We start from the raw sequence: 24,442 nt of genomic DNA on the forward strand, positions 1-24,442 counted from the left end.
TGAGTGAATAACACTTTATGATTTTGATAATCATACTGGGGCTTGTAGCCCAAATCAGATGAGTGTTTAAGACTTTGAGATTCTAGTAATCATGCTGAGGCTTGTAGCCCTAATCAGATGAGTGACTGATAAGTGAGTCACGAACTTGGGCTCAACACCCATAGACATGTGACGTTGCAGTCACCTGAGCCTTTGGCCCTGGCTCTAAGTAACTAGCCTTTATACTAGACAAACGCCTTTAATTTTCATCGAACTTGAGGTCGGTCAACCATTAATGTTCATGATGATTCATTCAATGCTTATGTCGATTAGATCTAATCTTTTCGGCTTGCGTTAAACATGCTAATACCATTCTTGACTCATAGGTCAATTCTATACGACCAGTGCTCAACACTATTGTTGAACTTGACTAATAAGTCTCAACTTCACAGTCAATACTGACACCATTGCCAATTCTAACTATGGAGTCAATTCCACTCACAAGTAAGCAATGCACTCAAGCATACATCATATGTAAAATATCCAAATGTAGAGCATTCAGTATGCTTACTTAATAATCACTAGCATAATTATGATCATGCACATTTACACAGACTCAAGCTCTGATTAATCACATATTCAATATTCATGTCATGCCCTAATCACATGTATCTTATGCATCACATACTGGGTGCAGTTTTCTTACATTTGGTCCAAGCACAGGTCACAAGCACGATCTTGCTTCGAAACCCCTAGAGATAACCTAGTCACAACCATAAATAGTGTTTCAATGAGTTCAAGTAGCAAAACCAAATCCCAGGACCAGTCGCACGCTCTTGGGACCTCCATTCCCACCAAACAGGGTGGTGAAATCATCCCCCGAGACCTCAGGTCAAAACCCCAAAAAGTACCAAAAGAATAATTTCTAAAGGCTATGTACCGCTACAACGCTACCTTTGGGCGCTACAGGGCTACAAGCAGACTCAAAACTCTGAAAACAGAGCACCTAGCACTGTAGCACTACCAACCTAGTGCTACAGCGTCCAAACCAGATTTTTGGGTTCTAACTTCAATTCATCCAAATCTGACCCCAACCTATCCAAATATCAAAATTAAAGTTCCCAAACATCCTAATCTCTCAAATCAATTAAAACCCAAGCTTCAATTCATCCAAAAGCTCATCAAAACACAAAATCCAATCCAAGCTTAAAAACCTTAAAAATTAAGAACTTAAAACTTGAATTACCTCCGATTAAGTTGTTTCGCAAATAAATCCTTCGGCTAATAACCTTCTAATCTTCCCTAGAATCGCTATGCCTTGATCCTCGCTTGAATTTGAGTCCTAGTACTCAAGTTTCCCTCGAAAATGTGATCGGAAGGAAGGGAGAATGTTCTTTTATGATTCTAACAGGTTACTTCAAGCTTAAGTAGCCTCAAGCAAATCCTAATGCTCGGGGTCCCGAAAATGCCTCGGGGGTAAAATAGTCAAAACATCCAGAATTTCCCCCTATTCTTACTAACTCCCAATTTATCATCAAATATTTATTCCCATTACCCAATATCCCAGTAATGTGCTAAATACCCCTTGACTCACTCCGAGTCAAGTATGAATCCCGTTGTCACTTTCCCACTAGCTTACCTCCTAGGATTTTCTTGTCTTGAGTAACCCTAGCATAACCAAATAATAATGAAGCACCACACACATGCCACATATACGCCAAATATGCCCAAAATGGCCAAAATATGAAAATCATCCAATTAATTTGAAATGGGTTCACATGCATATTTAATACACCTAAACATGCATATAATCATTTAATTTAATAATAAATTAATTATGGCCCTCCCTGCCTCCTAATCAAGGTCCTAAGCCTTATTAGGAAATTTGGGTCATTACATGCTCCATAGAGCACCCGTGAGCCAAAGCCCACCAAGAAAACTCAACATATAACATATAACATAACATTCAATAGTATATAGCAAAGCAGCCAACAGGCTAAACACATAGCGGGCTACGCTGTCGCAGGTGCTTTACCAGGCCATGGGTTCGCGGTCTTCACCAAACAGGCAGAAACAGCACCCTAAGAGGGACTGTCCCTAGTGGCATGTAGTCACCGTTCTCAAAGTCGATCCTGGCCCCTTGTCGTACCTAGCTTCTTGCTGTTCTTGGCCTTCGCCGTTTCCAGCCTTCATCGTTCCCGGCCTTCGTCGTTCACTCAAAAACATGCATCACATAGCATAATATTCACAGATGTTCAAATGCATATTAAACATAAATATTAGGGCCTTTCCCTACAATACAAACAGTAGGGCCACACCCTGCTCTACGGGTACAATAGTTTTCTTACGTGTGTCCCGAGCTATCTAAATACCGCAATCCCAAGCACTATCCTCTAACCCAAGCCTCAATCAAAACCTAGTCACAATGCATTCAAAATAACCATCCATCAAGTTCTAAACCAATAAATAACTTAAAAATATTAATCTAGCCTCCGGGACCTTGGATTCCACTAAACTAGGTAGTAGAATCCTCCCTTAGCCTTAACAGTCGAGTTCCCGAGGTAAAAACCTTCATCTCCCCTTTTTTTCTATTTAGGGTTGTATCATGCCCTTCAGAGCTGCAACCCGCTACTTGGTCAAAGGGCAAGGCCCTCCCTGCTATAGGATATGAGTTGCAGCATGTCCTCAAGAATTGCGGCACGCCTAAGCAAAACAGGGGCTTTCTAGCCTCTTCGAGCACACCCGAGCCCCCCAAACCCATAAATCAACCTCTTTTCTGCATTTTCCCTTGAGCCTAAACCCTAAATTCATACCCTAATCATTAGCCAAATTCAAAATTAAGCCTAGAATCTATTATCATTATTGCCTTAAAATCATAACCACTTAAAAAAAAAAAACAACTCCATAATCCTCACCAACACTCAAAATAACACTTAGAGTTTAACTCTCATGCAACCTTCATTTCAAAGCAGAATTCAACAACAAGATTAAGTTTAGGAGCTTGCCTCTATACTTCATTTGACCTTGAACCAATTCCCATCACAACAAGCTTCCAATTCCTCACTTCCTTAGCCTAGGATCCTCAAGTTTTCTTCAAAATCTCTAATCATTAAAGATAGAGAGAGTGTGAGTCGAGAGATAGAGTGAGAAACTTGGAGCTGAGGTTTTGTTTTGTGTTTTAACTTACTTCTAGTATTTTCTCAAGCCATTAACTGCCTAAGTGTTTAAATCCATTCCTAGCCAAAAGTCCAAATTACCCCCTAAAGCCTATCTTAATCCTCAAGTACCACCAAGGGAAATTTTGTCACATGCCACATCCCGCTAAGTCCTCGAGTATTCATAAAAATCTTCTTTTAATCCTGACATGTCCAAATAATTACTAAACTACTACTCGTTACCCTATAAATCCTGGACACCAACTATGTTCCCAAAAATACCCCTAGGCTCCTCCCGAGCATGGTATTCGGCCCCGTTGTGACTATTTAGCTAAATTTCTCCCTAGGAACGTTCAGATCATGCATTACAAATATATCAACACTCACTCGTGGTATCAATCACAATATACACATATATCACATTTATGCCCTCAATGGGCTAAAATTACAAATATGTCCCTAAAAACCAAATGGGGCCCACATGCATACTTAATTCACCTAAACATGCATTTCTAATCATATAATCATCAAATTCACATATTATCACAGTTAAATCAATTACTTCCCTCCCGGCACGCTAATCAAGGCCCTAGGCCTTATTAGAAAGTTTGTGACGCTACACTCCTCGACTACCAACACCTCTTCTCCTAGTTCATGGCGTAGTGTTTGGGCATATCGTTCAAGGGCTTTTTTCTTTCGCCAGCCAAGTGCGGTCCTCCACAAATCTTTTCCAGTCGACATGCTACAGGGGTCGGTTGTAGTGGTTGGGCTGGTGCTTCAGGAGTTCCTATAGCTGCTGGAATTTTTTCTGCAGGTCTATGAACGTATCTTCTCATTTCCTGATGATATTGAGGAAAGTGGAACTCAATCTTGTCTTTGATTTGATTACACTCATTAGTTTCACATCCATAATCATTATAGAAATGACATAATTTGTTAGAATCTCTCTTGCTTATATATTTCCTTATAGGAATAGGTTTCCTCTAAGGTACTTCAGCTTGTGTAGCTTGAGAGACCTCTGCTTGTGACGCTAAGATAGTACAGTAGGTGGTGAAATGAGGCACATATTCTCGTAGCTTATCATTGGTCTTTGCTCGTTTATTATCATTATTATTGCCAGTGCTTTAATTGTTGTTCTGTTTACCACTTTTCTAGTTATTTCTATGACACTTACCATTGGTTGTCTGGTTGTGATTAGTTGCACCAGAGTTTTTTGCTGGTACATTACTGGTTCCTACTTGGTTAGCTTGATCAATTTTCCTAATAGGTTCTTCTAGTTTAATAAACCTGTTTGCTCGATCAAGAAACTCTCTGATCGAGTACACGGTCTTTCTTTTTAGGTCATTCCAAAGTGGACCTTTGACTTGGATTCCGGCTAGGATGGCCATCAGTAGTTTTCCATCATCACTGGCTATCTTGGACCGAGCAATTTCTTGCATGAAATGATGCACATAATCTTTGAGGGTCTCTTTGGGTCCTTGTTTAATATCGAAAAGGTCATTGAGCTCAGTTGCCAGAGTTTGAGCAACGAAAAACTGTGAGTAGAAGATCCTCACAAATGCATCCCAGGAATTAATGGTCCCAGGTTCTAGTTTGAAGAACCACTGCTGAGCTGAGTCAACTAGAGCAGCATGGAAGATACTGCAACGAACATCATCTTAAATCCCTTGAATCTTTGTTTATATCTCAAGCATCTTCCATGTTACCATCCTGAACATGGGAGGAATTGTAAGGGCATTTATCTTGTCAGAGAAAGGAGAGCCTTTCCTTCTATCTAAATTGATGTTAGTTGGTTTCAGGGTTGTCAACTCTTGAACCATTTGAGTTAAAGCATCAAGGTGTGCTTTAAAAACTATGGAAAGCAATGGAGCAGCTCTTAGTGCAGTGACTGGGAGTGCTACAGCTTCATTTTCTGGTGCCATAGGGATTACTGGAGCAACGTGTCTCACATCTCACAAGTCACGTCCTCGACATCTGAATCTATTAAATACATTTTTTCCTCTTGGTTGCCCCCAAGCATTTTGACTATCTGCTCAAGGACCACCACGATGTGGTCTAGCTAGAAAATTTGTTGGCTCATGCTTCCTTTGCGAGACAAATGGTCCTTCAGGTTGCATATTCTCTCGAGCATGGATGTTTTAAGGCCAAAGTGGCCTTTGCATAATAAATTTTCCTCTTGGATGCCCATCATTATAACAATCATTATAGTAGTGGTTATCATGGGGTTTGTAGTATCGACTATCTCCCATGTCATCATGATAATGATCCCAGTAGGATGTTTGATAGTTGCTACTTTCTTCTTGGCAGTTTCTCTGACTGTTCCTTCTTGGAGGGTGACCATGATTGCACCCAACTGACTGATTATGTTGAGGTTGTTGGCCTCAGTTTTGACACACTGGTTGTTCGTTCCTTGGTTGTCGGAAGTACTGACTAGGTCTTGGATTTTATGGATTAGAAGGTTGTCCTCCTCTTGAGTTTGATCGCCTTAGTTGCCTATCAACAAGCCTTCCACTTCCAGATACTTGTCTACCATAGCCTTGACCTTGGTCACGATTGGGCAGCACTTGTTCATCTTGGTGGAGTTGACAGTGTCTTCCTAGTTAAATTCCCCTGTTAGAGTGATGACTATGAGTTTGCCCAAGTGGGACTACTTGGTCTCAGAACCTTGCTAGTTGGGAAAGCTCTAGGATTAAACCAGCAGGCAGTATTATCAAGTTGATGGTTCATTGGTTGAGGTGTTGCAGATTGAGTTTGTTGGAAGACAACTTATGGCAGCCTTTCTGCTTCAATATTATGACGGTCAGCTTCTTCTTGACGATCTTCAAGGGCTCACTGCCATTGATCCATCCAAGACTGAAAGTCTTGCCTTTATCTGTTCAGGGCTTCAGCTAAAACTTCTTGGGATGCTTCCTGATACTCATGCATGGCAACAAACTGCTCTTGCATTTGTCCCATGACTTCTTTTAGCTGCACAATATTGGGGTGAGGTCTTCCCCTAAGTCCACGTGGGGTTTATCAAGCCCAAATGCTCCTTGTGGAGGCAGGTCTACAAATGGAGGAACCTATTGACCAGGGTGCAGAGGATGAATTTGACTGCTCAAAGGGCGTTCATATGGTCAAGTGGTATGGTTTCCCCCTTGTGGTTCTTGGATTTCAATTCTCAATGAAAGCACAAAAATGTTGAGCAGCGTTTTGGTTGACGACACGAAGTCAAATTGAACAGTAGTAAATAATTTTAAGAGCTAAAACAAAGTAAAGTGGCACAAGGAATTTATAGTTGTTCAGCCCCAACAGTTGGTAATGACCTACGTCCACTTGCACTTTTATTAATAAAATAGGTCACATACCAAGATCAAGAAAAACAAGCTTCAACTGAGTTTCCTAAGCCTGAGAGAGAATACAATTCAATAGAGATTTTGTGTAACATCCTGAATTCACTATTAAGGCTAAGTTCCTTGCTTACGGTGACTGGAGGGCATAATATGATATATATGTGGAATTAATCGAGTAAATGTGTGACTACGTGGCGTACATGATTTACATGGTAAAATGATTATATATGCATGTTTATGTGTATTAAATATGCACGTGGGCCCGTTCTTGTCAATACATGAATATTTGTAATTTTGGCCCATTGAAGGCATAAATGTGATTATATGTGTTAAATGATTGGGACCACATTACTATGTGGAATTATTTGTAGTATTCGGTTTGAGGCGATCCTAGTGAGAAGATAAGCGGAATAATCACAACGAGGTCAAATACCAGGCTCGGGGTGAGCCTAGGGGTATTTTGGGAAACCTAGTGAGTAGTCAGGATTTATTGGATAATGGGTAGTTATTTGGTGATTAATTGGGTATGTTGGGGTTGATTGGAAATTTATAGGACAATTTGAGGATTAGCGGGAAATGTGGAAAATGACGATTTTTCCCTTGGGGCCATTAAAGGATAAGGTTGTGATTAAGGGGCAGTATTGTCTTTTTATCAAAGGATCGAGTTCACCCTTGGACTGCTTAAGCTGCCTAAAGGCCCTAGGGAGCCTAGATGAAAGTAGAAACTAGAAGGATCAACTCTCTCAACATTTGCTTCTCTCTCTCACGGTTCTCTCCCACTCTTGATACTTGTTGGGATTTGAATCTTTTTGGAGGAATTTGGCTAAGGAATTTTAAGCTGGAGCTAGGAGTTGGATCAAGAGGCAGCTAGGAAAGGAATCAATCAGAGGTAAGGTCGTGTTTATAAGGATCTGAGTTTTAGTTTTCTTTGAGTTTAGCGTTTGTTTTAAATTTTTAATTTGGATGATATTTTTTCAGAGTTCTGGGCTAGGTTTTGATGGTTTTGAGCAGCTGAGACCACTTTCATGGTCTAATGATATTAAAATTGTGTTTGGGGGTGATTGTTGGGGAGTTGTGAAATCTAAAATTTTCGGGAAAATCTATGTTCGCAGGGTCACTCCGTGGCGCTGTTCTTGAGCACCATGGCCCGCATGAACTCAGAGTCCTAGGGGGTTCACTAAACTGCCTTAGTGTCGCAGCGCTAGGTAGTTTGCACTGCAGTGTGTGTCCAGGGGAATGCCCAGAAATACCTTCTGACTTGTTAGGGCCGTGGCACCTCTGAAGAAGGTCACGACTCAAATAGAGGACATTTGCCAATTGAGGGTCTTAAGCTTGGGAACTCAAACCTAACGGCTCGGGAAGGATCCTACTACCCGGTTTAGTAGAATTCGAGGCCCTGGAGACTAGTATGTTATTTTGAAGTTTGAAATTTGTTTAGGTTTTTATGATTATTTATTATTACGTGGTGAGTTGGTTATACCGCTAGGGCTCAGGGATAGGGATCGTGCTCGGGGTTGCCATACGTTTGCTGCTTGAGACTTGAGGCAAGAAAATTGCACCCGGGTTGTGAATGGGGCATAGACCCCTGTTAATGATATTTTATGATTGTGAACATATATGTATCTGAGAATATCTAGATAGAGATGCTTGTATACGCTGCCTTTGACTACTTGTTGTGCATTGTGCATTTGTGATTATATTTGTTTGAAGGTCAGCCTATGGGTGTTGGGGGCCAATAGCAAGCATGCGGAATGCAACCCGACCTAAGGGTGCTAGGGTCGGCTATAAAACCAGAGGACTCAGCTTAAGGGAGCCGAGCCTAAACATTATACAATATATAGAAGTGTTGATTGTACTTACCTATTTAACAGACTTATGAGATTGGTTTATGCATTTGATTGAGCTGAGTGTTACTGTTAAGATGGTTGCTTATATTCTTTCATTTATTGAATTTACTGGTATATGTTTACTGCTTTTATACTATTGCCTAGTTGTGGATGCTAGTTTAAGTTTTCTTGCTAAGCCTTGGCTCATGGGTTCTACGTGGTCTAGGTAAGGGAATGAGATAGTCGGACCAGCCATGAGTTGGAGAGCTTTAGGGGCAGTGTGTACATATGTAGCCTACTCGACTACTATAGCTGGGGTAGCCTGGGATGAACTGGGGTTGAACCTTATTTTGCCTCTTAGGACGACTAATTTGTATTCTATTTGTACTTTATCAGTTTGTAACCATTTTGTGGAGCCTGTGAATAAAATTAATATTTTTAATGAAAAATAATCACTTGTTGACCAAACTTTTTAATCTTGACCTTGACTTAGTCTTAAATTATACATTTAAGTCCAAGTGACTCGCTTAGCGAGTTAAACACATAGTGTAACGGTCTTGGCTAACCAGAGCGTTACAACTTGGTATCAGAGCGGTCTAGGTTTAAGGATTCCTAAAGAATGGATAAGCGTGTACACTCGCTGCTAAAGATAACCTCGACTCACGGTTTGGTACCTAATGATATGATTATGTGGTTAATTTTTTAAATTAAACCTATGTACCTTATCTGTATGCTCGTATAGAGAGCATGCTTTGTATGAACGTATTTGGTGGAAATAGGACATGATAATTGATGAATGAACAATGTAGATTTGTGTTTTGATATACATATTATGTGTGTGGCCATTATGATTGTTTGACCCTACTCGTGGGATAATTCTGGATATGAATATCAGGGCTGAAAGGTTAAGTCATTGACTACGGATAGATTCAGAAGTTATGTATCCAAGGCAGTCAACTAGACCTGGTATTGTTTTTATGGGGGTTGCGGATGATAGTCGGGGTTAAAACCCTCCATCTGCCCCTAGGATTTACAACAGATATTTGTTGGTATGCAAGCAAGACGGCCAGATCAGGATGAGGAGATTAGAAGGTTGAGATAGCGGGTTCCGTCGGGGAAGGCTACTTTGTATATCTTGACAACAATGGCACCAGTGTTGGTTTAACCTGAGGGTGGAAACAGTTGAGAAATATTGTAAGAAAGATTCTAGAAGCATTATCATCTAGTTTTCGAGGGAGGTTTTGATCTGTTTAGAGCTGATAAATGGATAGACATGATTAGCTCTATCCTTGACTACATGGAAGTGGTAGGAAATGATAGAGTGGCTTCTACCACATTTATGCTGCGGGAGGATGCCCAGATGTGATGGGAAGTATTACCCCAGACCGGAATGTTGTCATGATGGGTTGGAAGGAATTCAGACAATTGTTTGATGAAAGGTATAGCTGTGACGCAGTTCAAATTGCGAAGACCATGAGTTTATGAACTTGGTTCAACATAGTAAGACAGTGAGAACATATGTCAATGAATTTGAGGTGTTTGCCACATTCGCTTTTAATTTGGTATCAACAGATGTGGCCCTGAAGGAACGATTCATTCAAGGACTAATGTTTGGGGTAGCCAAGAGAGTTAAGATTGCTCCGGTGTATGAGACTTCTGCCTAAGCCCGGATGGTAGGAAGGGTCCTTGCTATAGAGGACGCAAGAAATGAGCTATTGAGTGAGAGTGTTGTAGGGTAGAAAGCTCAGGCAATGGAATCATGACTTATGGGAACAGGCAAGGAGTGGAGGCCTAGTAACCAAAAAAGAAAGACCCCTGATAATCCTACTACCCTTGGTCTTGATAGGAGGGATTATACTTTATAGGATGGTTGTCACGGCGCCAATGAGGTCTGGAGAAGTTATCCAGTATGCGCCAGGTGTAGGAGACACCATCTGGGTGAATGCCTAGCGAAGGCATGTTCTTTTATGTTGAATAACGAGGCACTTCAAGGAGGATTTCCCGAGATTAAAGAAGGGAGAACCAAGGAGCGTGGATAATCCCTCAGAGGCGACCGGTTGGCTTTCTAGTTCTTGTTCCTTCTTATATTTAGCTGATTGAGTTTGGTGTTACGTATCTTTTAGAAGAGACGTAGATATGTGGCACATGCTATATGGTTGTTACGACATGGGACGTGAGATGTTAGTGCCTGTCGGGAAACTTGGCAAACATTAGGAGAAAGGATAGAGTATAATTGGTAGAAGGTTGACAGTAAAATCGAGGATTTTGATAAGAACTTGTGTATGGATTAGTCTGACAAATAATGAACAACCAAATGATAGTGACTTTTGGGTTTAAAAGGGAAGGACCCGGTCACGTCTACGGGATGCCAAGATATTGTGGTAGGTACCACTAGGGATATATCAGTTAGACTGGGTGAAAACTGGATCGACCAGTAAGGTTTTAGATGGGTGCACAAGGAATCGTTGGGATCGCTGTTACGTTAAGGAATTGAGTATGCTACAAGATTAAGGAAGGGATAGAACCAGTATCAGGGACATAATGAAGAATGACATTAGCTAAGCAGAAAGAATTAAAGGCTCTGTTGAAGAAGTATTTGATTTGAGGGTTGACAACACGGAGCATCTCATCGTGGGACACGTCAACACCATTTGTCAAGAATGAAGGATTCAATTGTCCGGTTGCAAGGTAGGACAATGCTCTCAAGAATCGACCCTCGATCTGGTTATTATCAATTGAGGATCAAGGATAGATACATATCAAGAGTTAGTTCTTGCACCAAGTAGGATGTGATGGATTATTAGTGAAGGTTCTTAACTGACCAATGCTTCAACGACACAAGCAAGTTCGACAAGCAGAGAATACAAGAATGGTATGGACAATTCATATTCAGATTGAGTAGGGATGTTTTAGTCTACTCCCAGTTAGAACTGGAACGCGAATGACCACTTCATTTGATAGTACTAAGGCTAAGGAAGCAGGGTTACAGGTAAGGTTCCAGAAGGAGTAAGTTCTGATTTCTCCAGAGGATATTCAAGGTCATGTTATGGGAATTAATGGGATCATGTATGAGGTAATTAAGATAGAAAATGTAAGGAAATTGCTAGAAAGAACGCCTTAGGGGTGAGAAGTATAGTGAGACTGGTAGGACACATTGGCTACTACTTGAAGCATCTTCGAAGACAGCCTAGATTTAGGTAACGTAAGAACCTAAAGTTTACCTGCATGGATAGTTTTGTACTAGATTTTCAGAAGTTAGAATAAAGGTTGGCTGGAAAAATATGGTATTAGAATATGCATGTGATGGACTGATGCAGGAGGACAGCATGATGGACATTGTCTTTGTTTAGAACGTGGAATTATAGTGCGGTGCGTTGAAGACGAGGGCACGCCCGTGTGTGGACTAAAGGGGTGATTGTTCGTGCTTCACAGTAGACGAAGGGATAAGAACATAAATTTTCTATACGGGGCATCGAGTTGATAGTAATGCCAGATAGCCACAATTATGGTGCGGTGATGGCACCTATGGGATAGAGGTGCATGCACTAGTATATAGAGTTAAAGTGTTTTGTTAACCATAGGAGAATGACCATGAGATTAACGCACTAGTTGGAACTGATGAATGAATTATATTGGAAATCTTTTATTGTGTAAAGGAAATTAACATGGAGGCTGACATCTTGAGTTAGGAAGGTTTGTGCCAGTTGGATGACTCGCGATGGATTACATTAAAGTCAGACGAGGTAATGACTAGGATTGGTATAGATTTTGCAGTTGTTAATTGGCAGATATACTTCTAGGACCAATGAAGTATAGAGAGAAGGTCTTGTAGGAATGATTAAGAATAAATTTCGAGGATGAAATTTCAATATAGAGGGGATAGTTGTAACGTCTCGAATTCACAATTAAGGCTAAGTGCCTTGATTATGGTGCGTGGAGAGCATAATAGAACATATAAGTGGAATTGATCGAGTAAATGTGTGACTACGTGACATACATGATTTACATGGTAATATGATTATATATGCATGTTTATGTGTATTAAATATGCATGTGGAATCGTTCTTTTCAATACGAGCATATTTGTAGTTTCCGCCTGTTGAGGGCATAATTATGATTATATGTGTTTAATGATTGGGACCACATTACTATGTGGATTTATTTGCAGTATTCGGTCTGAGGCAATCCTAGTGAGTGGATTAGCAGAATAGTCACAATAGGGCCAAATACCTGGCTCGAGGTGAGCCTAGGGATATTTTGGTAAACCTAGTGAGTATTTGAGATTTATCGGATAATGGGTAGTTATTTGATGATTAATTGGCTATGTTGGGGTTGATTGGGAATTTATAGGACAATTTCAGGATTAGCGGGAAATGTGAAAAATGACGATTTTTCCCTTGGGGTCATTGAAGGATAAGGTTATGACTAAGGGGCAGTATGGTCTTTTTATCAATGGATAGACATCACCCTTGGACTGCTTAAGCTGCCTAAAGGCCCTAGGAAGCCTAGATGAAAGTAGAAACTAGAAGGATCAACACTCTCAACCTTTGCTTCTCTCTCTCGCATGATTGTCTCCCTCTCCCGATTGGAGGAATTTGGCTATGGAATTTGAAGTTGGAGCTAGGAGTGGGATCAAGAGGCAGCTAGGAAAGGGATCAATCAGAGGTAAGGTCAAGTTTTTAAGGTTCTGAGTTTCAGTTTTCTTTGAGTTTAGAGTTTGTTTTGAATTTGGATGATATTTTTTCAGAGTTTTGTAGGTTTTGATGGTTTTGAGCAGCTGAGACCACTTTTGTGGTCTAATGATATTAAAATTGTGTTTTGGGTGATTGTTGGGGAGTTGTAAAATCTGAAATTTGCGGGAAAATATAAGTTTGCAGGGTCGCACCATGGCGTTGTTCTTGAGCACCATGGCCCGCATGATCTCAGAGTCCTAGGGGGATCACTGAACTGCCTTAGTGTCGCAGTGCTAGGTAGTTTGCGCTGCAGCGTGTGTCTAGGGAAATGCCTAGGAATACCCTCTAACTTGTAGGGGTCGCGGTACCTCTGAGGAGGGTCGCGGCTCAAATAGAGAACATTTTCCAATTATGGGTTTTAAGCTCGAGAACTAAAACCTAAAGGCTCGGGAAGGATCCTACTACCCGATTTAGTATAATTCGAGGCCCCAAAGGGTAGTATGTTATTTTGAAGTTTAAAATCTATTTAGGTATCACGATGTGACTAGGTTATACTGCTAGAGCTCAGGGATAGGTTTCATGCTCGGGATTGCCATACACTGGCTGCTCGGGACTTGAGGTAAGAAAATTGCACCCGGGTTGTGAATGGGGCTTAAACTCATGTGAATAGGACTTAAATTTTCTTGATAAGCCTTGGCTCACGGGTGCTATTGGTGTAGGTAAGGGAATGGGATAGTCAGACCAACCCTGGGTTGGAGATCTTCAGGGTGTTGTGTACACATGCAACATACTCGACCGCCACGACCGGGATAGCTTGGGAGGAACTAGGGTTGAACCCTGTTTTGTCGCTTAGGATGGCTAATTTGTATTCTATTTGTATTTTATCAGTCTGTAACCATTTTTGGGATCTCGTGTATAGACTTAATATTTTTAATGAAAAATAATCACTTGCTTACCAAACTTTTTAATACCTGACCTTGACTTAGTCTTAAATTACACATTTATGTCCAAATGACTAGTTTAGCGAGTTAAACACTATTTTAAACACATAATGTATACGTCTTGGCTAACCAGAGCGTTACATTTTGTATGTAGAGTGCGCATTAGAAAATAATGATTGTTAGAGACCTCTATTTATAGAGTCTCTTAGTAGGCCATGGGCCGTTCAAACGTCTTGGCCCTACACGTGTAGTGTGAGATTGTTACAACTGATTACATAGTCAAATAATACAAAACATACACAAAAGATACATTTAAATATGGGTTACATAAATATCTCGTGAAATATGGATCATTCTGGTTGAATGGTTTGTACTTCTAGAACCTTTATGAGGTTAGTGTGCCATCGACTGGCTCCTTTTTATTTGAGCAGCAAGCTTCGTTTAACTTTAGTCACTTCTAGGTGATGAGCTTCCTTCATGTTGATTGAACACACTCGAGCAGCCCATTTATCTCGACCAACTCCTAAGAATTTTAATGCTTTTTACTGCCACGTGTCCTCTTCATAAACCACGTCATCATATCCAATTTCGGGTTAAATATTGGTAAAATTGCGCACGCAAAAATCCATCTTTTCCCGAGACAAGAAAATGCTGGCAAGAGTCCCTACTATTCCCAGCGCAAAAATGCACTAGCAATAGTTATTTTCACAATCTCGACTATTGAATTTTTTTTAGTGTGTATCATTTTCCTCAGTGCGTTTTTTGTTAATGATTGCAGCTTTTGCGAGCGTGTTACATTTTTAGGGGAAAGTACATACCCACGCCTACGGATATAGCGCCATTCTTTAGATGTTGTCCAATAGTTATTGTAGCCGGGATAAGCAGGCACGAACTTCCGTATAGCGTCCTAGTTTTTAGTACAAGTAGCTAAGGACTTTAACTTTCTGGCTCCTCTTATTCTCAGCCCATAATAGGGGACGGAGTTTTAAATACTACACAAAACATAACAAAGAAGACTTGTAGTGAGTTGTGCTGCGGCACCATTCTGTAATCAATTTGTGAGAATTTATATATATATATATTATATACACAATTTTAATTCCATATATATTCCTGTTTATACTTTTATATTATGTGATTTAAGATTCAATATATATCACATTCTTGGACGAAAGGATTTCACAACATGTAGTTGTTCTCTTTAAACTAAACGTAACATGAAGAATGAAATAGATTGTAGTGTACTTACTAAGAATTAATCGAGATAGAGTTAAAATTTCCACAGTGAAAAGCTAAAACAAGGATATAGATTTATGTAAATATATACATATATATATATTTGTAACAACCTCTTTATATTAAAGTCTAAACGACCATGTGCAGTTGGGAGCTTTATTCTTTTGCAAAATATAGCCTGATTCCTATTGCACGTATTACGTAACTCTCTTGTTCCTATTATAGAGGTAAAAAAAATTTGCTGTTCCCAATTTCTTATCTCTTTCATGTCCCACCAATTAGTTTAAGACACCTTATTTATTTATTTAATATATATTTAAATTATTTATAATTTTCTTTTTTTCTAATTATATTAATACTATAAATATATGATGTGTCTTACAATAATTGGTGGGACATGGAGGAGATTGAAAATTGGGACAGCATATTTTTTTTCATTATAGAGTACTTAGAATATCATTAACGCAGGTTTTGCTTAGCTGTTGGTCCCCAAAAGAAAAGATTACACATGCTATTGATCGTTAAGTTTTATATATGTTAATTGTCATGTCAGTACATATAAATGTACATATAGATATTTATTAATCGGCTTATTCATATTGTTTAGGTAACACGTTGACCATAATCAAACCTAGTCACATTATTAATATTATTCTTCATTAATCTACCCATATATATAATTAAATTTATACATACACAGACACAGACACACACAGACAAAGACACATGGGTTTGAGATGTAGATGCATGCATATATTTCAAATGTGTGAATACACATCGATCATATATATATATATATATAAATATATATCTATTTGTTGAATTCTGAATCATGTGCAATAGTTGTGATGATTTCTTCTGCATAGATATACAACAAACCCTATCTCTTGTAACTGGCACTGCCCCAGCTGGCTAGTTCCTAATATGGAATAATCCAGGTTTAGCGGTTTGGTCCCCCCTCCCCCCACAACTTATCTTTTTCTTTTCCTTCTTTGAACGCTTTATGTCATTATTTTAAATTTCATATCAGTTTTAATTTTCACAATAAATTGTACAGAAAGCACTCCAATATAAATAAATAATTTTTTTTGGCCAAAGTCATACTAAACGTGGATTAAACTATGATTATGAAACTCAAAAGAAAAGAATCTATATATATGTACGTTATTGTCATATTATCACATTATTAATTAGAACATATCTTAGCAATAGTACCATATCAAACTAGGATGAAAATATATGCAAATACACAATACACCAATTCAGTGCAATCCATTGTGAGTTGTATAATATATGTATATATTTATATAAATGCATTGTAATACTTGACTTTTGCAAAAGAATTTGGTTCTTCTGCTCGTGAGAGTCACCATACATTGAGAAGAGTTCTATTTGCAACTTTGGGTCTGCATAGGCGTTTACCGTTAACATACAGAAACCATTATCATCGTCTCAATCATCCCATTTTATGTATCTATGACACTTTTCTTTGACACAGAAATATCTATTATCTAGTTAAACCAATTATTGAAAAAAAAATCAATATATTTAAATAAAATAAATACATACTTGGAGCTGAATGAAGATGAAGGCTTTCTCACTAAAATATGATTATTATTTTTTTTAATTAATAATTACATATCATATTAAATATAGTCGAGCAAATGTCATTTTGAATCCTATGTTGTGCAAAAGTTACCAATTGGACAATCTGTTTTGTTACATGATAACAGACTCTCTTTTGTAAAATAAAATAAAATAGTACTCTAAATTCGATTTCGATAAAAAAAATTAAATATGACCAAAATGCCCTCGAGTTTTATTAAATATTGAGCATTGTTGACGCATTTTTTCGCCAACAGTTAATTAAGAGAATAACTGGGATGAATTAGTGCTTAATGATAAACCGTAATAAGAAAATGACTCTCAAGAATTCTCTAAAGGAAATTCCCAAGAACACTCGTCTTTTTTACGTGGTTCAGTGATTAAATTCACCTAGTCCACGAGTTTATGTTATTATTGTCTTTCTCTCTGAATTTTGGCAGAGTTTTAGTATTATAGAAAATTTCCCCCCTCCTTCTATCTAAGATCTCAGTATTTATAGAGAAAATCCTTGGACAGATCTTCAGGTCATCACGTGACTTAACACCTATTTTTATCTGTATTACACTTATTATGAATATTCCAATTTATCCTAAGGTATGGTCTGATCAGTACATAAAACTAATCCTGGATCCTCAGGGACATGCAGACATGCCCTGCCTGACCATGCACGATTATATTACATGTCCGGGATTTCAGGGATCCAAGGACACGCCAGATCTTTAGCGTGCCCCGAGCTTAATATACCATGAGCTCGTGCCATTCATGCTATGCCTTATACATATTATAAGTTTGTGCCTATCGCTTTATACACCCCAGCTCGTGCCATCACCTTGGGGACCGTGCCATCTTCGTGGAGAATACACAGATCCATTGGCCATTTTTTTCGAACCTTTACTTGCCAGTTGTACTCGAGCTGAATAAAGGACTCGTGCTGAAATTAGGATGCACATTTGCCCCCCAAGTCCCTGCTCGTGTTTTATGATGTCATCTTCTGACCTACATAGTAGGGACTTTTACTTCCATTACAATTACCCATGTTTGCCCACTACTCGAGTACTAGACATGTGGAACGTTACAATTGGCGTCTAATCAGGTTCCGAGGACTGCATTAATTGTCTTATTAACTTTTTGCCGCTGTTTCATCTTTCGAACAACAACCCTCAGATTTTGCATCGGCCAAATCGGGTGGCTCACATTGGTTTATGCCATTTACGTATAAAAGGGATAGACAATTCCTATAGTTCATCACCTTTTATTTGAAAATTTTCTCTGTCTTCCATCTTCAAACCTCCTTCTTTCCCAGAGAAACTAAAACCCCCAAAACTCTTTATTGCGATATCTTCTCAACATTGAGTCATACAACTACTCAGGAGTGAGCACTCCCATCCTTGTGGAATACACTTCTCTCATCGACGTCCACAATGTACGTTTTATTGTTTCACCTGAACTTTTTTTTTTTATCAACTTTTGAGTTCTATTTACCATGTCCACTTATGCTTCTCCGTAGTCACTATTAGGGTGTTTCCTTGATCTTTTGGGCATATAGGCTCCAACCATAGGTTTATAGAGAAGGTTTAGAACCCCTCCCAAAATAATGATATTACGAAACTGGCCATTTTCTAGGAAGATTTTGGTAGTTCATGGTAAGTTTTTTAGGAAATACCCATTTGAGATGTAGAGGATGAAAGGTTAGGGTTCAAAAATTAGATTTCTTAGGGAACACACTCCTTGGGTGGTCTTTTCTCTAAACCGCCTCCCAAGTTTAGTAGCGGCCAGATTCTCTGACACACGAATCCCGAAATATCAGTGGTTTGTTGGGAAACTGAGGCGCGTAGTGTAGGGTAACGCATGTGATCATGCAACGGCCTAAGACCAACTCAGCTCGTATATCACGGATACCATTCTTCCCCACTCATTCGAGTCATAAACTTTATAAAATATTAAGTCCCCTACTAAGTGCTTCACCCTTCTTGTTTGTTAGGTGATCTAATGGCACCCAAGAAAAGCGCACCGAAGAAGAACGAACCAAAGAAAGACGTCCCTAGTCTGTCTGTCCAGCAAATCACCAAGGGGAAGGAGATCGCCTCTGAGTCTCCCCTTCCCCACTTCAACCCCGTGGTGGAGAGGGAGATCGTTGTGGACCCCAATGCTTTCTACGAGGTGGAGACGATCGTCTCCAAGATCACCACCCAAGGAAGGGTCAATAAGATAATGTTGTCCCACAACATTGTGGTTGGGTCCGGGGGCCTCATAACCCTACCTCTGTATGAAGGGGTAAGGAGTTGCGCGCCTCTCCAAGATGACTTTGCGGCCTGGAGTGATGAGCACCTGAAGGCGGGGGCATTCCTTCCTCTGGACCAGTACTTCGCCAACTTCCTCAACTACGTGAAGTTGGTGTCGTTCCAGCTCCCCCTGAACTCATACCGACTGTTGGCGGGGTTGGAGTACCTTTTTCTAAAGCATGAGTGGGAGGTCCCTACTCCGGCAAACATCCTTTATTTTTTCTGCCTCAAGGCTAGCTCGGAGCAACGATACCGAGGTGACGAGTTCTATTACATGACCCAATTCCTGAACTCGCCCTCGGTCATTAAGCTCCCTAGCCACCCAACCAACTATAAGGATCAATTCTTAATGTCGAATGGGTTCCCCTACTGCGAACATCGATACTCCAACCATCCTCATAAGTCTCCGTTATTTTCTTAGCTCATGAAATCATTCTCTTTGTGTCTGGACCTACTCCTCGCGTATATACTAATTGAGTATTATTTTTGTGCAACCACATTCGTGAGGATGGAAAAATCTATGACCCTCAAGGTTCAATACGATATGTTGTCTAGGCTTCTGCCTAGTGAGAAAGACTACCGCCAACTCGTGACTGATGACACGATGCTGGCGTGGAAGTTAATCACTAAAGGCCAGACTTTGGCCTTGAGAAGAACACGAGCTATTCTTCCAGTGGCCCGTGAGCACCTACCTACCCATGAAGGGAATGCCAAGGCCATTGAAGGCGAGGAGCAAGAAGAAGATGAAGTGCCTCTCGTGCTGAAGAGGTGGGCTCCAGAGGCTGCTCGGGACCTTGAGTTAGAGCGAGCTTCATCGGAGGCAGCAGCCGGCCCCTCTGGCCAAGGTAACCCATGCCCCTATAGGGAATTAGATAGGGTTGTCACTGACCTTAGGTTAAATCCAAACCCTGCTCCAATGCGTGGACCACTTAGTGTTACGCCATGACATGGGCTATCCTAAGGGCACTGTTGTCATAGATAATGCCCTATCCTTTAGGTCGATCTTTTTTGAAGAGTATGGGACCAATCTCAGGTCGTGGCCCTCTCTGATCTAGGGTACCCTTGCCCCTGGACTTAGGCAGTACGTAGAGAAGTCCAGCCCCGAAATAGAACCCGAGCCTGAACCTCCCCTGATTCAGGAAATAGTAGACTTAGTTTCCCCATCTCCCCAAGTAATCCTAACGCCGGAGGTCGTGACAACAGACTCCTCCCCCAACACAGAGGGTAAGACTTTTTATATACTATATATATATTTGTAAATTTCTGACTTTATCCATGTTCTAACTCCCTTCTTATTCTTTTCAGACGAAGAAATGGAGCGACCTGGGGCTCCTGATCTCCGCACCGCTTTCCAGGGCGGGAAGCCCAACTCGGGTCCTGTCGTAAAGAGGCCCCGATATACGATGAAAACACCTCCTGCGGCAGTAACCACATCCAAGTCCCCTGCTAAAGGGAAAGGTACGTGATCAACAACTCCGACCTCCACCATGACAGAGAAAAAGATTCCCCCTCCTTCTCCTCCTCCTCGGTTTGCACCTGCTTGGGATCAAGTCATACAAGCCGATCCTCCAGCTCCTGCTGCCCTTGCCGCACCGTTCGTATTCCCGTGGATCCCCATGACCTGGAGAAAATCTCCGATACCTTCAGGGGGACCCTTTATGAGATTGTGAACCACATGGTGGAGCATGTCTACATAGCTAACCCAAGGGACCTCAAGACGATAGAGGAGCGTAGCCTGGAGAACGTTCTGGAGTTAGCTCTAGGGATGAACCTCACTTTAAGATCTTTTCCTTTAAGTTAGTGAAATTTTCCTTTTCAATTTTGCCCCCCCTGTATGCGCTTAAATATCCCCTTTATACTTTGCAGGCGGCCTTGGCTCAGCACCGCAGTATAGCCCGAGATCGAGCTCGAGCTAGGATCGATGAGGTTCAGACCAAGATGCAGACCATAAAGACCATCCTGACCGCAGCTCAAGAGGGCGAGCAGGCTGCAAAAGCTGCCCTTGCAGTCATGCAAAAAGGTGAGCACGATACCAAGGCCGCCCTTGCATCATCCCAAGAAGGTGAGCAGGCTGCGAAGGCTGCCTTGACCACTCTTCAGGTCAAGGTCGCTGAGGCCAAGGAAAAGCTCCAAGAGGTTGAGTCTGTAGTGCAAGAGGAGATGGCGGCCTCCCTGTCCTCCATGGAGGATATGTTGTACCATTGCTAGGCATTCAACCAGGATGGAAACTTTTCTTTCATGGCTCCCGAGTTGTGGGTCCCTATCTTGAGAAATTCAAGGCTCGGATCCTACAAGAGCCATCAGAGATGGGGAAAGCCTCTGTTGTGGGCGAGCAAGAGGTTGAGGAGGTCACCTCCTCGGAGCTTTCTGGAGGAGTCTGATGCAGTGCTCCAATTTGTTGTGGTTTTTTTTTCTCTCGAGAAAATTTTATTTTTAATTCATATATCTAATTGTAATATTTTCCTTAATTCTCTCATGTTTATGCTTTCTTATATTTGGACATTCGAGATTTAAGGACTCGACTATTAGATCGGGATAGATATTTTGAATTTGGCTACATTCGAACCTGATGTGTTGATTTATATCATACCTGTTAAGTGTCAGGCCTCGAACGTGGTTATATCTGGGATTTTAAATATTTCAAACTTAGTTCACGTTAGGTTTACTGATATCTCGAGCTTCTAGGAAAGCCATCGAATTTTCAATTTTGCTAACTTCTAAGTTTTGGATCTGGTTGTATCTAGGGTTTTAAATGAATTAAACTTAGTTTGTGCTAGGTTTATTGACACCTCGTATTTTTCTTAAAAGAAAAGCATAGGTTGATCAATTTTACTAACTTCTAAGTTTTGGACCTGGTTGTATCCAGGATAGTTTTGTACATGGTTATATCTAGGATTTTAAATGTTTTAAACTCATCCTTAATTCGCTTATTCTAATTTTAATCTATCTCGGGTTATATGCCCCCCAAGTAACAAGAATGTGAATTTTCTCGGTTACTTAGACAAACATTATCACACGAACTGATATTTAAATAATCTTGCGAAGGGTAAAACTTAAAACTATACGAAAAATAAGAAATACATGATGATCCCTTCATTTCTCAGTTAAATGGCTTTTATTACTAAGGCTTACATAGAAGGATGGAATCACTATTGATAATACTTCTTTAGGTGCATGGCATTCCAGGTCCGTGGGACTGTTTCTCTACTAAGTCGAGCTAATTTGAAAGTTCCTTCATGCATGACTTCCACAATCTGATGGGGCCCTTCCCAATTTGGACCAAAAGCACTGTCTTTAGGGTCCTTGTTCACCAAAAAGACCCTTCGGAGAACCAAGTCGCCTAAACCAAATCTACGTCTTCTGGCCTTGGAATTAAAAAAACCAGTGATATCTATTGGTAATGTGCGAGTTGTAGTTGTGAATCGTCTCGTTTCTCATCAATCAGGTTGAGAGATACATTAAGCAATTCCTCATTCCATTCCTGGCTGAATGTCTGTAGCCTGTGCATGGCTACTTTTGCTTCGACGGGAAGGACGACCTCGCTCCCGAAAGTCAGGGAGATAGGGGTGTGTCCCATGGAGGTCCAGTGGGAGGTCCACTACGCCCATAGCACCTACGGGAGCTGCTCAGGCCAAACTCCCTTGGCCTCATCTAACCTTTTCTTAAGACTCGCTTTCAGGCTCTTATTCACAGCCTCGACCTGCCCATTGGCCTGTGGGTACGCAACCAAAGAGAATCTTTTAATTTTGTTGTGCTTTTCATAGAAATTAGTGAAGAGATCACTGTCAAACTGAGTTCCATTATCTGACACGGTCTTCTTGAGAAGCCCAAACCGACACACAATACTCTTAAACTCAAAGTCAAGGACTCTCTTTGAGGTGATGGTTGTCAGAGGCTCAACCTCTACGCACTTCGTGAAATAATCAATGGCCACCACCACATAACTAACTCCTCCCTTTCTCGTAGGTAAATCTCCTATTAATTCAATTCCTCATACTGCAAATGGCCATGGGGATGAGATCATCGTTAGCTCGACTGGCGAAGCTCGTGCGACTGTGGCAAAGCGTTGGCATTTGTCGCACTTCTAAAAATGGGAGATGGAATCTTCTATTAAAGTGGGCCAAAAATAACCCTGCCTTTATATTTTTAAGGCTATATTTTCCCCCCCAGCATTATCCCCACAGAAGCCTTCATGCACCTCTTGCAGAATGGTTTTAGCCTATTCTGGCAGTTGACACCACAGAAGAGGCAAGGAATGGCCACGTCGGTACAATATTCCATCCACTATTACATATCTTGGAGCTTGATAGAGTATCCTTCTCGCGTCTTTTCTCTGTTCAGGTAGCTTCCATGTTGAAAGATACTCCATCATGGGGGTCATCCAGGCCGGCCTAGTGTCAATCATCTCGACCTCCATCGCGTTTCCTGCCACGCTTGGACTTTCCAAGAATTCCACTAGTACTACGTTCAAAGTCTCAGCTTCCTTGGAGGTGGTGAGCCTCGCCAAAGCGTCTATGTTAGCGTTCTGCTCGTGAGGGATCTGTTCGACGGTGCCACCCTCAAATTCTGATAACTCTTTCTTCACCTTGGCTAGGTAAGCTTCCATCTTTGTACCCCGCGCTTGGTATTCTCCTAACACTTGATTGACCACGAGTTAGGAATCACTATAACATTGGACGACCCTTGCTTTCAATTCCTTTTCCACTCTAAGCCCGGCTAACAAAGACTCATATTCGGCTTTGTTGTTTGATGCTTCGAATTTGAATCGTAGAGCAGTATGGAATCGATGCCCCTCCGGAGAGATTAGTATGATTCCAGCTCTGGACCCGTTCTCGTTAGAGGAGCTATCCACGAATATTCTCAACAACTCCTGCACCGGTTCTTTCAAGAGCTCCTCTTGAAATCTGGTGCATTCAGCCATGAAATCTGCAAGGGTCTGTCTTTTGATCGAGGTCCATGGTACATACAGTATCTCGACTGCCCATTTTAAGAGACGTCCGGATACTTCAGGTTTTTGCAATACCTGCCTTAGAGGTTTGTCGGTCATGACGTGAACTGAATGGGACTGAAAGTATGGCCTAAGCTTCCTAGAGGCTAATATTAGGCAGAACGCCATCTTTACCGTGATTCAGCTCTGAGAAGTCTTTTGCTTATATAATCCACCAATTTTTTAATCCGGTCTTCTTCTTTTAATGAACATGGTGCTGGCTACATTTTCTATCACAGCCAAATAAAGGAATAATGGCTCCCCTGCCACTTGCTTAGACAATACTGGGGCTCGGCCAAATGTGTTTTCAGATCGAGAAATGCCTCTTCGTACTCCTCTGTCCATTCGAATTTCTTATTTCCTTGGAGCAAGTTATAGAATGGTAAGCACTTGTCAGTGGATTTTGAAATGAACTGATTTAGGGCT

Source organism: Humulus lupulus, chromosome 9 (genome assembly GCF_963169125.1).
Source record: "Humulus lupulus chromosome 9, drHumLupu1.1, whole genome shotgun sequence".
In the NCBI taxonomy this organism is placed as follows: domain Eukaryota; kingdom Viridiplantae; phylum Streptophyta; class Magnoliopsida; order Rosales; family Cannabaceae; genus Humulus; species Humulus lupulus.